Genomic DNA, 14,614 nt, shown 5'->3' on the forward strand with positions numbered 1-14,614 from the left:
AGAGTTGCTGTTGGAGTCACTCAGACTTTTAGTCTTGGGCGACTTCAACATCCCACTCGAGACCAGCCTAACAGGTGCGGCTCGGGAGTTTATGGAATCCATGACAACCATGGGCCTTTCCCAATTGGTCAACAGGCTGACACATTGTGCGGATCATACTGTCATTGCGGTCTTTAGTACGGAACAGGAATATCTGTGAGCAGAGGTAGTTAATACCTCTGCATTGTCATGGATGGATCATTTCCTGGTCAGGGCAGAACTAAGAGCCGCTATGGTCCACCCTCGAAAGCTAATAGAACCGATTGGATTCCAGAAAGCTCAAGAAGGTTTGATGATTGATAATGCCGGTGATTCTGTTGAAGCCTTGGCTATGGAACAACGAGCTTATTAAGGCTATCGACACAATCGCTCCTGAGCGTCCTTTCCAACTCGCTTCAAATCAGAAGTCCTGGTATACCAGAGAGCTGAAGAATATGAAGCGGTTGGGACAACGACTAGGGCACGATTGGTGGAAATCTGGACTCTTTTCTGACAGAACTTGCCATAAGAAATTCCTCTGTTCTTATGGAGAGGCAATTAAAGCAGCGAAGAGATCCTCCTCGTCTGCTCGTATTGCCTCTGCAAAGTCTCGTCCAGCAGAACTGTTTAGGGTGTTGAGGGAACTGACAGTGATGCCATCTACCCAGAACCTTCTACTTAACCCAACAATGGCCTGCTGTGACGCTTTTAACAACTACTTTGCAGACAAAATCTCTCAAATAAGAGCCCATTTGGACACAAATGTTGAAGCAAAATCGACTAATGAGGTGACCAGTAAACCCGTTTATGAGATTAAACTGGATCAGTTTGAGCTAGTGAGTACTGATGACGTGGACAAGATACTTGGAAAGGTAAAAAAGACAATATGCCCTCTTGATCCCTGCCCATCATGGCTGGCCGTCCAGGGGGGTGAAGCATTGATGGCACTTCTTAGATGTGTCATCAATGCTTCCCTTGGGGAGGGCTATATACCATCTTCCTAGAAAGAAGGACCGCTCTTGAAAAAAGCGGACATGAAAAATTATAGGCCTGTTTCTCATCTACCATTTTTGAGCAAAGTGATCAAGAGGGCGGTTGCTCTTCAGCTCCAAGTGGTCTTGGATGAAGATGATTTTCTTGATCCATTTCAAACAGGCTTCAGGACTGGGTATGGGATGGAGACTGCCTTTGTCGCTCTAACTGATGATCTACATCTAGGCATTGACAGAGGGAGCGTGACTCTGTTGGTGCTTCTAGACCTCTCAGCTGCATTCAACACAATAGATCATGGCATCCTCTTGGAGCACCTGAGAGAACTAGGAGGGCAGATTCCAGAGGATGATGCTCGGGGATATGGCATCCAGGTTGGTCACAGGAACAGCAAGGAGTGACCATATAACACCAATATTGAAGTCACTCCACTGGCTGCCTATCAGTTTCAGGGCACAGTACAAGGTGTTGTTTATCACCTTGGGCCCAACCTATCTAAGGGATTGCCTCCTTCCATATAATCCACCCCGTACCCTCAGGTCCTCTGGGAGGAATTTATTACAGCTCTTAAAGACCAGATTAATAGCAACCTCCCAGAGGACATTTCCTGCAGCCGCTCCCAATTTATGGAATGGCCTGCCAGACGAGATCCATCAAATTACCAATCTAGAGAGCTTCAAAAAAGCCATTAAGATGGATCTCTTCCGACAGGCCTTCCCAGAATAAAATACTCAGCCACGAATAAGACTTCCCTATTTATTAAACTCTGCGCATGGTTATTGTTTGGATTTTAAAATGTTAGTTTTAGTTTTATGATGTTTAATCCTATTTTAAGGGGGGTACTATGTATATATGGATATATTTTAGTCTGTTGTACGCCGCTTTGATTGCTTGGCAAAAAGCAAGATAAAATAAAAAAATATATTTTATTTTTATTATTAACTGAACTGAAAAGGGTGATACCATGTCCCTTTGATTCCATGTACTGCTTTAGATCAGTGCCAATATGACATTGGATTGATTCAAATACTGACTTGGCATCATGTAAAATTACCTATTCGGGGGAAATTGAACACTCAAGAAAACAGAATTGACATTTAAGTGAATAGGCTTTCCATGGTTGCATTCCCACTTACAAATAAATTGCTTTGTGATCCAAATCGATGGATCGGTTTGGCAGTGGAGCATGGTTCACAGTACATTTGCCCTGATCACATTTTCTTGCTACAAAATAAAATAAAATAATGCACTTGTGATCCATATTGACAAATGAATTGATTCAAAATGGATCCACTCCAACCAGCCAAAGGGCAAATTTAAATCAACTCTGATCCGCATTTGGTTTCCACTTGCACGGAATCAATTTATCCAAAAAGACGCAGAAAAAATCAGTGTCAAAAAGATGTGGGTTAAATGGGTCTAACACGTGCCCCCCCCATGAATTGTTTCAGCAATTTGGTTCAAGTGCGAACCATAGTCATTTAAACTGGTTCAAACCAATTTGAGGCCTGGTTTAAAAGGTACTGGGAATGAGGCCAATTGCTTCCTGAGAAATTCTGAAAAAACCTTCTCTTGACCCCTCCTCTTTGTCTAGCTATCTTCCGATTTCTCTTCTTCCCTTTCTTTCTAAGGTCTTGGAACAGGTTGTTTATTCTCGCTGTCTTGAGTTTCTTGAAGCCAACTCCATCCTTGATCCCTTTCAGTCTGGTTTCCGCCCACAGCATTCTACAGAGACAGCTCTCACTAAGATCTCCAATGACCTTTTACAGGCCAAGGCTAATGGCCTTTACTCTGTTCTCATCCTTCTTGATTTCTCTGCAGCCTTTGACACCGTTGATCACAGCCTTCTAGTTGTTATACTCTCTGACCTTGGGTTCTCAGACTCTGTTCTTGACTGGTTTAGATCTTATTTGTCTGGCAAATCTTTTGCAGTGGTTGCAGGTGGTCAGACTTCATCTCCTGTTCCCTTATCTGTTGGAGTTTCCCCAGGGCTCTGTTCTGGGTCCCCTTCTGTTTACTCTCTACAAATTGTCTTTAGGTAAACTCATCAGCTCCTTTGATTTTTCCTACCATCTGTATGCCGATGACACCCAGTTGGATCTTTCCACCCCGACCTTTCTCCAAGGCTTGAACAGCAAGTTTCGTCTTGTCTCACAGATGTCTCACAGTGGATGCGTCATCAGCGTTTGAAGCTCAACATGTCCAAGACAGAGCTTCTTGTCTTTCCTCCTAAGTCCACCCTTCAACACTCCTTTTCTGTCTCTGTGGACAACACTTCTCTTTTGAAAATAATGTCAGGTTTGATATTTTCACATATATATATCTATAATATATATATATATATATGTATGTATGTATAATGGGGTAAACCGCCCTGATAAGGAAGGTGCGGTATACAAATAAAACTTTATTTTATTTATTATTATATAGAGGGGGTGCATATTCATAATCCAGATGACCTGTAGTGTGATAGAACTCTACTAATCTATTCCAGATTCTTACCTGTCTTGGATGAGGCACTGCCTCTAATTAGGCTATCTAATTAATGCTGAGGCCCTTTTCTTTCATAACAACTCATTTAAGCTGACAAGCACACACACATATACACTGAACAGACATATGGTCCCTGGGCACCCACCCACCCACTATTGAGATTAAAGGTTTTGAAAGCATCCTGTTACTGCTTAAGAGGTAAATATCTTCTTAAATATCTACCTCCAGTTCAGGACTACAGGGTGTATTTAAGTGATTCCTGGCAGTTCTCTGGTATGGAATTCCCTTTTCTATGGGTGACCTTGGGCACATGCTCTCAGCCTCATGGGAAGGCAATGGCAAACCTTCTCCGAATAATTTGCCACAGAAAAACCCCATGATAGGGTTGCCATAAATTGGAAACAACTTGAGGCACACAACAACAAAATATATTTGTTGCTTCTCCCTTTTGGGAGAAGGCATAGGGGAGAGTATTACCATGTGAAATGGGTTTTAACTGGTCTGCCTGGAAATCAGAGAGAAGCAATAACAGGATGCTTTCAAAACTTTCTTGGATATATAACAAGCTGACATTTAACAAGAGCGTAAGAGACTGGACAAGCTAAACCAACTTCACTCCTCACAAACCATTTCAGGCTGGTCACAGGGGGGAACACAGCCACTCACATGAGCCCTTATCAATGGTCTGGAACTGGGGGTCTTCAGCACTGGGCGGTTCGAATTAAAGTTATTTCGCACAACCATCATACCTGGGGACCCTCCGAATTGGCATGATTCAAATTGGCCAATACGCCTTCGCGCGAAAGTGCATTCAGTGCAGAATGTATAGTCACACCGCGCTGCAACATGAGGATTGGCCGATTCGTTCGGCCCCCTCGCACATGCTCAGTGGTGCCCTGCATGGGTTGCGACCTTAAACGCTTCGGGGTGAAAGGGGAGGTCCCGTCATGACAGCCCGGTAACAGCTGGAGAGCCAGTTCATTCACATGAACAATCGCGATATAACGTGCCCTCTTACATTCCTCTCTGTTTCCTCTCTACATTCATGCTTGGTTTTAACGTTACCATGCCCTCCCTTGCAACAAATTAGCAATGCCCGGTCTACGTGTGTGGTGTGAGTGAGTGAATATGTATTTGGGGGGGGGGGGGAGCACCAGTTCCAGCGGCTTGTCCAAAGAGGTGGATGCCATCTTAATGGGGATGCTTTTTCCTCCTCCTCCTCGCGGCTTGGAGCACCAGCATAAGCGCATCCCAAGAAGGAAAGAGGCGCGGGGCCGCTAGTTCGCGGCGATCGCCGCCGTTCCAGCAGCCCCCGCGCCTCTTTCCTTTTGGGATGCAGCTTATGCTGGCTCCCAAGCCGCGAGGCGGAGGAGGAGGGCCGCTGGAACCACGATTCCAGCGCCCCCCCGCGCCTCTACCCTTCTTGGGATGCAGCTTATGCTGGCTCCCAAGCCGTGAGGAGGGGAGGAGGCTGCTGGAACCGCCACCCCGCTTCCCTGGAACCGGCAGAGAAAGACCCACGGAAGTTAAAATTGGAATGCTGGGGTCTTGCGATGGAGTTCAGGACTGGGTAGTCACACCAGACCCATTCGCACTGAGATCGAACAGACCCCAATCCGGATATTGCCAATCCCCTTAACACGCACTGGCCGACACGCTCCAAAAAGAGAGCCAGTACGATTCAGTCGGCATCTCGCGCATCACGTCCGTTCGGATTGGGCCATTCGAATGATGGTATGATGGTATTGTGCGAAATAACGTTAATTCGACACGCCCCAGTGCTGACGGACCCCCAGTTCCACACTGTCTGATAGGGCTATGGAAAGGAAGCTGGTATTACAATCTAAACCCACTCTTACAGAGACAGGTCATGCATGCCACAACCTGACCTTTGGTCTCCCGTTGGTTTGGCCAGCAGTCCCCCACAGCCCTTCCCATTGGCCATATTCCGCTTGTGATTGTAGAACCAACATCGGAAGCCATCAAAAGTTTCTCAACTCCTGATTTTGAAGCTTGCCTAAATGCAGTGCTTGGAGAAGTTTCCATTTTGGGAGGGAGGACTGCAACTTTCAGAATTGAGGAGTATTTCCCCAAGGCTGAATTACGTGTGGATGTGGTGCAGCTACAAGAAATGTTCATGATGTTTTTTATGAAATTGGCTTTTGACAGCAGGTATGGCGTATAGAGAAGGTGGGATAGATAATCAGCACATGTTTACCAATTCCATGTATACCTCTGGTTCTATATTATAAATGAATGATGATGTGATGATGATGATTTACTGTGTTTGAGATAACGATCCACAATACGTTTACTTGAAAGAGGTCCCTTTATGCTTTGACAAGGTTTATTCTTAAATCTGCACAGGATCAGGGCCTCAAAATATTAAGTTATTAGGGTTGTTAAGTATAAATAGGGTTACCTTTAATTCTTCTTTTTATCTTTTCTAGCCGAATTCCAGGAGACTGCGAGTTAACTGCTTTTATGACAACAGGAAACTCACTGAGTGGGCGATATTGTATTCTCGCTGTCTTCCATCTCTCCCTTGCACACATTTGCTCAGAAATTCAGGATTTACTCCAAAAACCTGTATTTATACAGCCTTGTTACCGGGTCCCTCTGGCCAGGTATTGTGCCATGACTTTTGATCCAATTTCATTTGGGGGAAGAAGAGATGCTTGCTCTTTTCCACACGGTTTCCAAAGAGCAATTTTTTAAAATGTGGTCACTGGTTCAGTTTAGCCTATGTCTAGTTATAAGAATATAAGTTAGAAGAATTAACTCATAAGAATTGTCCTTGCTGATATGTTAGGGCACTTGTAAAGTTTCAGGACTTGGAAACTGACCAGGCTTTTTATATGTACCTTGAATTCAGAAAGTGGCAGTGTGCTACCAGGTCTTTAGCTGCAATTCCTTTAGACTTAGCCTCTCTGGCTTAAGGGAGTAAACCGCTGCTTGGTAATTGGGGGGAACACAGCTATGATGGGAAGTTGTGTTGTTACATGCCTTCAGGTTGTTCCTGACTTATGGAGACCCTAAGGCAAACCTATCATGGGGCTTTCTGGCAAGATTTGTTCAGAGGGGTTTTGCCATACATGAGATAAATCCTCCCCCATGTTCACAGTGCTCTTAACGGTATGTGGGTGCGAAATGTCATTGGTGCCTTCCAATGCCGAACTGCAGGGAGAAGTGGGGAAATATAAATACATTATTTTAGTATATTATTATTATTATTTATTATTTTATTATTATATTATTATTCCATATCACTCAGTTGGTAACTCCACTTCAGGTTTTAGTTCAAATTTTACATTATCTATCCAAAGAGCCAATCTGTTTTGGAGTTGGGTTCAGCATTTGAACAGCTCTGTTAAAGTTTAAACTAAACCTGAGTGGATCGACTTACCCACCGACACGGAAATTACCAGCTGCCATTAATTTTTGCAAAAAAAACATACTTTGTGGATTGTAGTAAAGGCATTTTAATTAAAAGATAAGTTGATCTAATGCCAAAGTAAGCTATTTATAAGTTGACTCCTGGTTCCGTACAAAACCTTAGAACAGTACTCAATACAATTTACAAAGAGCTACATTTATATGTCCTGCACAACAAACTAAGCTTAGATACCCATATCCACCACACATCCATTTGAAAGCTGTCCCTTCAATGACAACAGGCTATGGGGGGAAATTTCTTCGTATGGTAGAATTAAGTTACTCTACAGATGTATTTCATTCCCCTTCTGTAGAATTGCCTGGCAGAAATGAAAATTGTCCGAATTACTTAGCTCTTACTTATTTTCAGGGTGAAGCAACTCCTTTCTTCTAATTCCATTTTGAGGCCGCAGTACAAGTTCATAGACAGTGATCTTACTCATATATGGTTAGCAAACCGGACTGTTGTGGATGCCCTCAAAGACCCAGCTGTTATCCAGGCAACATGTCCCTGTAACCAAAGGTGAGTGAACTATTTTCTTAACTTTGCGCTTATGTACAAACAACACCCAACAATTGTACTGCAAAGGCTCTTACAACTGCTGGAAAAAAACTGTGTGGTCAGGTGGTGAATTAAGCGAAAATCTCTGAATGAAATCACCCAGGTTGGATCATAATGCACAGAATAAAATTTCTTCTATGGAATATTGCCCATATTCTGCTGATCCTCATTGCTAGACAGAATCTGAATCATTGATGGACCAAAACGCCAGTTAGTACCAGTAGGTATACTGTTAAATTGAGGATAATAATAGGTTTCACAGTCTATCAGATGTCATTAAATGGAGTTTTGGGCCATCCGTTATTTGGATTATTGGATACAATCTAGTAGTTCATCACCCAGTTCCTCAATGGATATGTTCCAAAGTGTCACTTTTATAATTGTGCTGTTGTGAGTCTAACTATGCAATTTCAATCCGATTTTTATTGATTTATTTGCTCTGAGCATCTGTCCAGACTGGCATACAATTTTTGCTTTCCCAGAGGTGCTGAATCTTATTTTTTAGGTCTCAGTACTTCATAAAGTTTTTCTTTCTCTTCGTCTTTGATTTTGCAATGCCCAGAGATTGCCACATCTATAAACCAGACCTTCTTTCCAATGACCAGTATGTGTGTTCATACCCATGTTTTATTTAAACCCCCATAAAATTTAACTTCATATTTCAACAATATCCAACTTGCATTCCCATCAGTTTTTTTTAAAAAGACAGTGAATAGTCATTTCATCTTTCTGCATAAATGACATTTTCCCACTTGGTTATTGCTTCATATTTGCCTAATACTCTCTTCTCTTGAGCTTTAAAATATAATACTTCTGTTTTTTTGGCCCATTCTATAACCCTTTCCTAAATGTTCCCTTCTCATTTTTTTCCTTCTGTACTTTTAATATACTAACCAGATAGTGGTTTATTTTGTCAGGCTTCAATTTTATTTTTCATGTTTTCATAGGCATCTTTATTTCTTGTATCCAATAACTATCTCTTTGGACATCTATCAACAGACTTTCTTTGATATACACTCAAGGATCTTTTCTCATCTTCAGCAGTTTCTTTTACTTGTAATAATCCAGGTTACCAATGCTACATAGTTAAACACGGCGATTAATGTCTCGTTGGAGTGTAAAACGTGGTTTGCTCTCATAATTTTCTGGATGTTTCTATTTAGATTATAACATGTTGCATTGAACTTATTTCTTATAATTATGGCCTGTTTTATTTGTCAGGAAGTTGGTGAACATGTTGCCTACCAACTCTATATTAAAGTGCCCCAATTAAGTAATTCAAGACTTTCATAAAAATTTGACCTAAAGTGCCACACTGCAACTTCTGCACAAGATGGGCATTTTATAATTGTATCTGTTTTCTTTTTAGCTTGTTATCTGCTAATTTCCTTTTATTTTATGTACCCACTAGCCTACACTCTTGGCGCTGAATGCCAAGCAGGATAAAATGGGCTAACCCTGTCATATCCTGCCTGGGGATCCCGCCTGTTTCTGCCCCTGACACCTACCTGGTCTGGTATGGAGACTGGTGGGTGTTCAGACACCCACCCACCACTGCACCATCACACTTTGGAGTTGCCTCCGCACCTGCCACCTGCCTTCCTCTGCCACCATAGCCCATGGGGCGGAAATAGGGCACCTGACTTCACTCACACAGCCAGGTGTCCTTTCTGACACACAGGCTGTGACTGGGGCCCACATGTAGAATGGTGGGGCAGCAGGTCTAAAGATGGTATTGCCTAAGATGATAAAGTGGCTAGTAACCTCAAAGTTGGACATTTATAATGTGCTGTACATTGGGATACCTCTGTACCATGTTCGAAACTTTGGTTAGTTTAAAAAACACAGCAGCCAGATTGATTGCTGGGACGTCCAGGAGTGATCACATTATAGCAACGTTAAAATCACTCACTGGCTGCCAATAGTTTCTGGACAGGTACAAAATGTTGGTTTTACGTTTAAAGCCCTACATGGTTTGGGTCCAGGTAACCTACAGGATAAACCCAATCATCTGCCCTGCATGGTCATGTTCTCTGGTGGACAGTTACCAGCCAGCCAGGATAGGTTACCCCCAGGAACTCCTAGCTGCCCCCGAATAAAAGAACATTAAAGCCAGTCTCTTCCAGCCGGCATCTAATGATTAAATGTAATTTAAATGTTTTAATACTGAGTTGTCACATTTACTTGCCTTTTAAATTGATGTGTATTTTAACTGATGTTGTTGTTTTCCACTGGTGGTGGTAATAATAATAACAACAATAGGCTGTCACAGCAGAGTTTCTTGGAAACTCCAGCACAAATTGCCTGTTTTAAAGACTACACTCAGACGGTTGGGCCAGGGTAAGGCCAGATTTGCCAGAATGGTGTCCAGTCTGCTTGTCCATGGTCCGGGCTGTTGGCCTGCATTGTCTAACAGGACAACCTGGGCCAGGGGAACCTGGGCTTTTGGCCCATACATACACCCCAGTCTCTCCAGATCCCACAGATTATCACCACAGATCTTTGCCACATCCTATTAGTCAGTTATCTCCTCCCATCTTCCTAATTTATTTAGCCTAGGTTCTGCATGTGAGAAAGTGGAAGTCTCAGGGACACCAATGCAATATACTGTGTGTCTGAAGCGGTCTGGAAAAGACTGTTTCTAAAAAGTAGTGCCTCTGTGGCCTGACACATACTCAGAACAATGAGATGGTAGAGATGATGAAAGAAGCCATATTTTCTAATGCGGCTTCTTTCCTTTCAAAAAATAGTCCTGCAACTAAAGAAAAACAAAACAAAACAAAACAAAAAACAATAGCATTAGCTGTGTCACCTTTATGCAGAGAGGAACAAAAAAAAATATGGTTCCTCTGTCTGTAGTCCTAAAATGTGCTTCAGCCACATCATGTTTGCTTCATTTTGCACATATAAATGGAATATTAATCCTGGGAGAGACGAGTACAACCCATGTTCTTGTAATACTGCCCTTTTTATATGGACTTGGCCAGTAATGGGTATTTAGCATTCTCCAAAGGGAAGTTCATAAATTATAGGGGGGGGGGAAGTATTTATTTGGCCCATGGTTACTTTTGAGCATAGGTGCCGAAATGGGTGGCCCTCCAAATATTACTGGAATGAAATTTCCATGGCTCTACCAACAAGCAGAAAGGTAGGTAAGATGGCCGTTGCAGTTCAAAAACAAAACGAAATACCATATGTTTGCTACAGATATGAAACTATAAACCATTTTGTAAATCTCATATTTCCTTTATTTTACAGGGAAATGTTGTCAATAGAGGTGGCTGGCAGCAGTTTTCTATGCAGCTCTGAAACGCTATACATGGCAGGGTTTGTCCTATGCAAAGGCCCTGATTTTGCTTGTCAGGTGTGCTTTCCTGAAGATGAATATGGAGAAGATAAATTACACCACTTCTGCTTTGTGAAAACTTTATCAACCCAACCTTTGCTTCCCCCTGGAACCGATGAGTAAATTGGATCAATCTGGAATTGTAGTGTTTAATCTTGCTATTAACTTTTTGGGTTTTTTTGCAGGCTAGTGGGGCTTTGTTTATAGTAGAGCTGCATAATACTTAATGGTCAAGATCCTGTGCTTTTAGCACAGCACAAATATACACCAGCATTTCACACAGAATCTGAGAGATGCACAAGCAATAGCCTTCAACGCACCCACTGTACATGGTCAGTTAGTTTCCTACTCTCACAAGATCAAATGTCTGAGAAAAGTTTTTCTCTCTCACACATTCTGTGTGGTGTGTGTGTGTGTGCTTCCAGACAAATGGCTGCAGTAGGGACTGCACTTATGCAGTCTGTGAGATGTGCAACTACTTGTACAGCTATTTTTCACTAGCGTAATGTCCCAACAGGATTCCAAAATACTTTAATATTTAGGAGCAGTCTTTCTAAGTAAACAGTTCCTACCGAAAGGGTAACAAGCTTTGATCCCAAGGTTTTTTTCTTGTTCAATCCTTGGCTCACTTTAAACTTCATGAACAAAGATGAGGAAAATGCATCAAAATGGATGCAATTGGAATTGGATGCTAATAATAATATAATATAATATAATAATAATAATTTATATTACCTGCCCCTCCCGATGGATCGAGGCAGGATTAAACCACAAAACAGAGTAACATTCGGTTGCATGCAATAAACAATACATCACTCAAAAATACCGTTTAAAAACAATAAAAACATCATCTAAATGCACAATTACAGCTCCATGTTTGTGCCCTTAGAGACTCCTGGCAGTCCCCAAGGTCTGCCAAATTTGATACAATTTTCAGGGAATTTTCTGTCTGAAACCTGTGCCAAAACACATACAAATAGAGCAATTAGCCTTCCTCCTACCTAGCCCCCCCCAAATATTTTTTCTGACCAAAATGGTAACTAGAAGTTCCCTGACATTACGTAGACCCTTGCAGCTCATGGAGGAAGAGGATGAAAATGGGTTCTACCATCCATGCCATTGCCTACCCTCTCCTAAATGATTCAAAGTTGTAATTAATAATTGTGTCTAGGGTTAGTTTTCACTTGGTCAGCTGGTGACTTCTAAAGTTAGGCTATATCTTGGATTGTCCCTGTTTGGTTAAATCTAAGTCATGTGAGGCTATTGGAATAAGCTGTTGAGGCATTTCCATGTAATCTGAAATTCAATTCTAGATGTGCTTTCCTTAACATTGTCATGGCTCTAATTTGGCAGCAGTAATGTGGAAACTCTGTGCAATTGGAACTATTTATTAAATGACCAATCTTTAAACATTACACCCTGTTCAAATAGCTCTTCCTGGCATTACCAACAAAAGTTATGCTTTAAATGGCACTAATGAATGTCGCTGTGATGTTCTCCCATTGTTCATTTTCTGGCACTACTACGTGAATGCCTCCTGGTTACCTGTTAATTTTCTTTAGCTAGGTCCACAGGGAAGGGAACAAATAAGAAACATGGGATGAGTGCTTCGTGGTACCGTTCTGCTGAACACCCTTTGCTTTGTGCCCCGGAACAGAAATTTCTATTGCTGTTATTTCTAAAATAGAGGCATTGTTAGCTGGACATTATTTAAAAAATGCAAATAATTTTAAAAAATCAAGAGCACATGCTTGTCATATCTATTTTATCCTTTTTGAGACAGTTTTCACCATTAACAGTGGCAGAAAATAAATAATAATTAGTTAACTGCTATTTACTCTACTTCTACATGCCGTGCTTTGTAATGGCAAAATGTCAGGTACAGAAACTGACTGGGGGGCTACGGCTTCAGAAATCCATACAGTAATAGTTGCTTTTTGTCTATTCCTAGTCCCTTACCCTTGTTTGACTTGACAACTGTTCAACTGAGAGATTCACTTTTGGCCCGCTTCTTGCAACCGATACAACCTTCCAGGACAACATTGCTTCATTCTACTGTAACATGACTGCAGCCAGATTTCCCACAAACAATGAAGGCACCATGGCAGTTTCCTTAAAAAGACTTCTCTTTCAGCTGTGCTACTGACACCCACCAAAAGTCTGATTGGGCTGTGATGTCTAAAGCAGAAGAGGCATCAAGCACTGATTCTGAAGAGACTTAAATCAAACCTTTTTAATTCCTAATCTTCAGAAGTAGGAAGAGTTTTACTTTTTGTAAATATATTTTCCAATTATTTTTTTCTTAAAATTACAATTGACACTGGGATAATCATCAGCTTCCCCTTTTAACCATCTGCATTGCGGAACCTAATAGTCATTTGCAATGAAAATCTGTGTAGGGGGTGTATTTTGCAATAGAAAACCAGTAACAAACAGTGCAGTACGTAAAAAACTCTTACAAAATTAACTGGCATTTTATTTTACTTTAGGAGGTAATGATTTTATCTGTAAGTTATGGAAAATAAATCAATAGCTGTAACACAATTGTTTGGCTTTGGTTCTTTGAACTTGTGTCTCACTAGAAACTGGTGTTCCCCATCTGCCATTGCTCACATTTAAATCCTATCTGAATAAAGTACTGTAGTAATTTAAATAAACAGTACTTGTACTCCTGCCGAATGATGCTAATGACTGGTTCACTGGCTCTGGTTAAGATTAGTAAGAATTGCATGTATTGATTTTAAGGTTGTGATGTTAAGCAATTTCATGCAAGATATGCTATATTAAAATCGGTAGAACAAAAAAATGCATGTTATTTCTTTTAACAATGTTGATATGTCAGAAACTTCTAGTGCAGGGAGAACTTGTTTTCTTCTATAAGCAAAGGATCATATTGTATAAAGAAGCCCGGATAAAAACATCCAGATCTTCCTCTGCCTGCTAGATTTATTCATTTTATTATTATTTTATATTTTTTATAGGCACTGTGATTTGCACAGCGCTGTACATAAAACACACAAGTATAAAAGAGTAAACCTGCCTATAGCGTACAATCTAAGAATGATAGATAATACAAAAAAACATAGCAATACCAGGAAATGGTTCATATAAACAAGCAACAAAAAGACATCAGATATCAAGTGACAATCACGCATGTCTGGAACGCTGCCCTGAACAGATGGTCTTCAACTCCGTTTTGAAGCTGGTTAAAGAAGTGATGGCTCTTGTTCGTGGGGGAAGAAGGTTCCAGGAGTGAGGGCAGTGAGTGAAAAGGGGCAAATCCTAATGGGCAGAGGAAATCCTGGGCTGGGACAGCCGACTTTGACTCACAGAACGGAGGGCCCTGGTGGGAAGGTTAAGAGAAAGAGGTCTGATAATAAGGGGGGGCAGCCCATGGGGGCTTTAAACGTCGACAGCAGGAGCTTGTAATGATGCAGAAAAGGAGGGGGAGCCAGTGAAGGGATGCCACACAGGAGAGTATGGTCAGAGCGGTGGGTGGATGTGATAATGCGTGCAGCTGAATGTGGTCCGAAATTAAAGGACGGAGGTGAGAAAGAGGAGCCCAGCCAGGAGGATGTTACATAATCAAGTCGTGATCATAGGGCATGGACAGGATCTTGGCGTAGAAGCGGAGAGATATGGTCGGATTTTGGCAATATTGTATAGAAGAATCTACAAGCCTTGGCTGTGGTCTGGATCTGGGATCACTGCCAGAGAAGAGTCAAAGATAAAAACCAAGATTGCGGGCTTGCTGGGACTGGTTGAATGGA

Source organism: Sceloporus undulatus, chromosome 1 (genome assembly GCF_019175285.1).
Source record: "Sceloporus undulatus isolate JIND9_A2432 ecotype Alabama chromosome 1, SceUnd_v1.1, whole genome shotgun sequence".
Classification (NCBI taxonomy): domain Eukaryota; kingdom Metazoa; phylum Chordata; class Lepidosauria; order Squamata; family Phrynosomatidae; genus Sceloporus; species Sceloporus undulatus.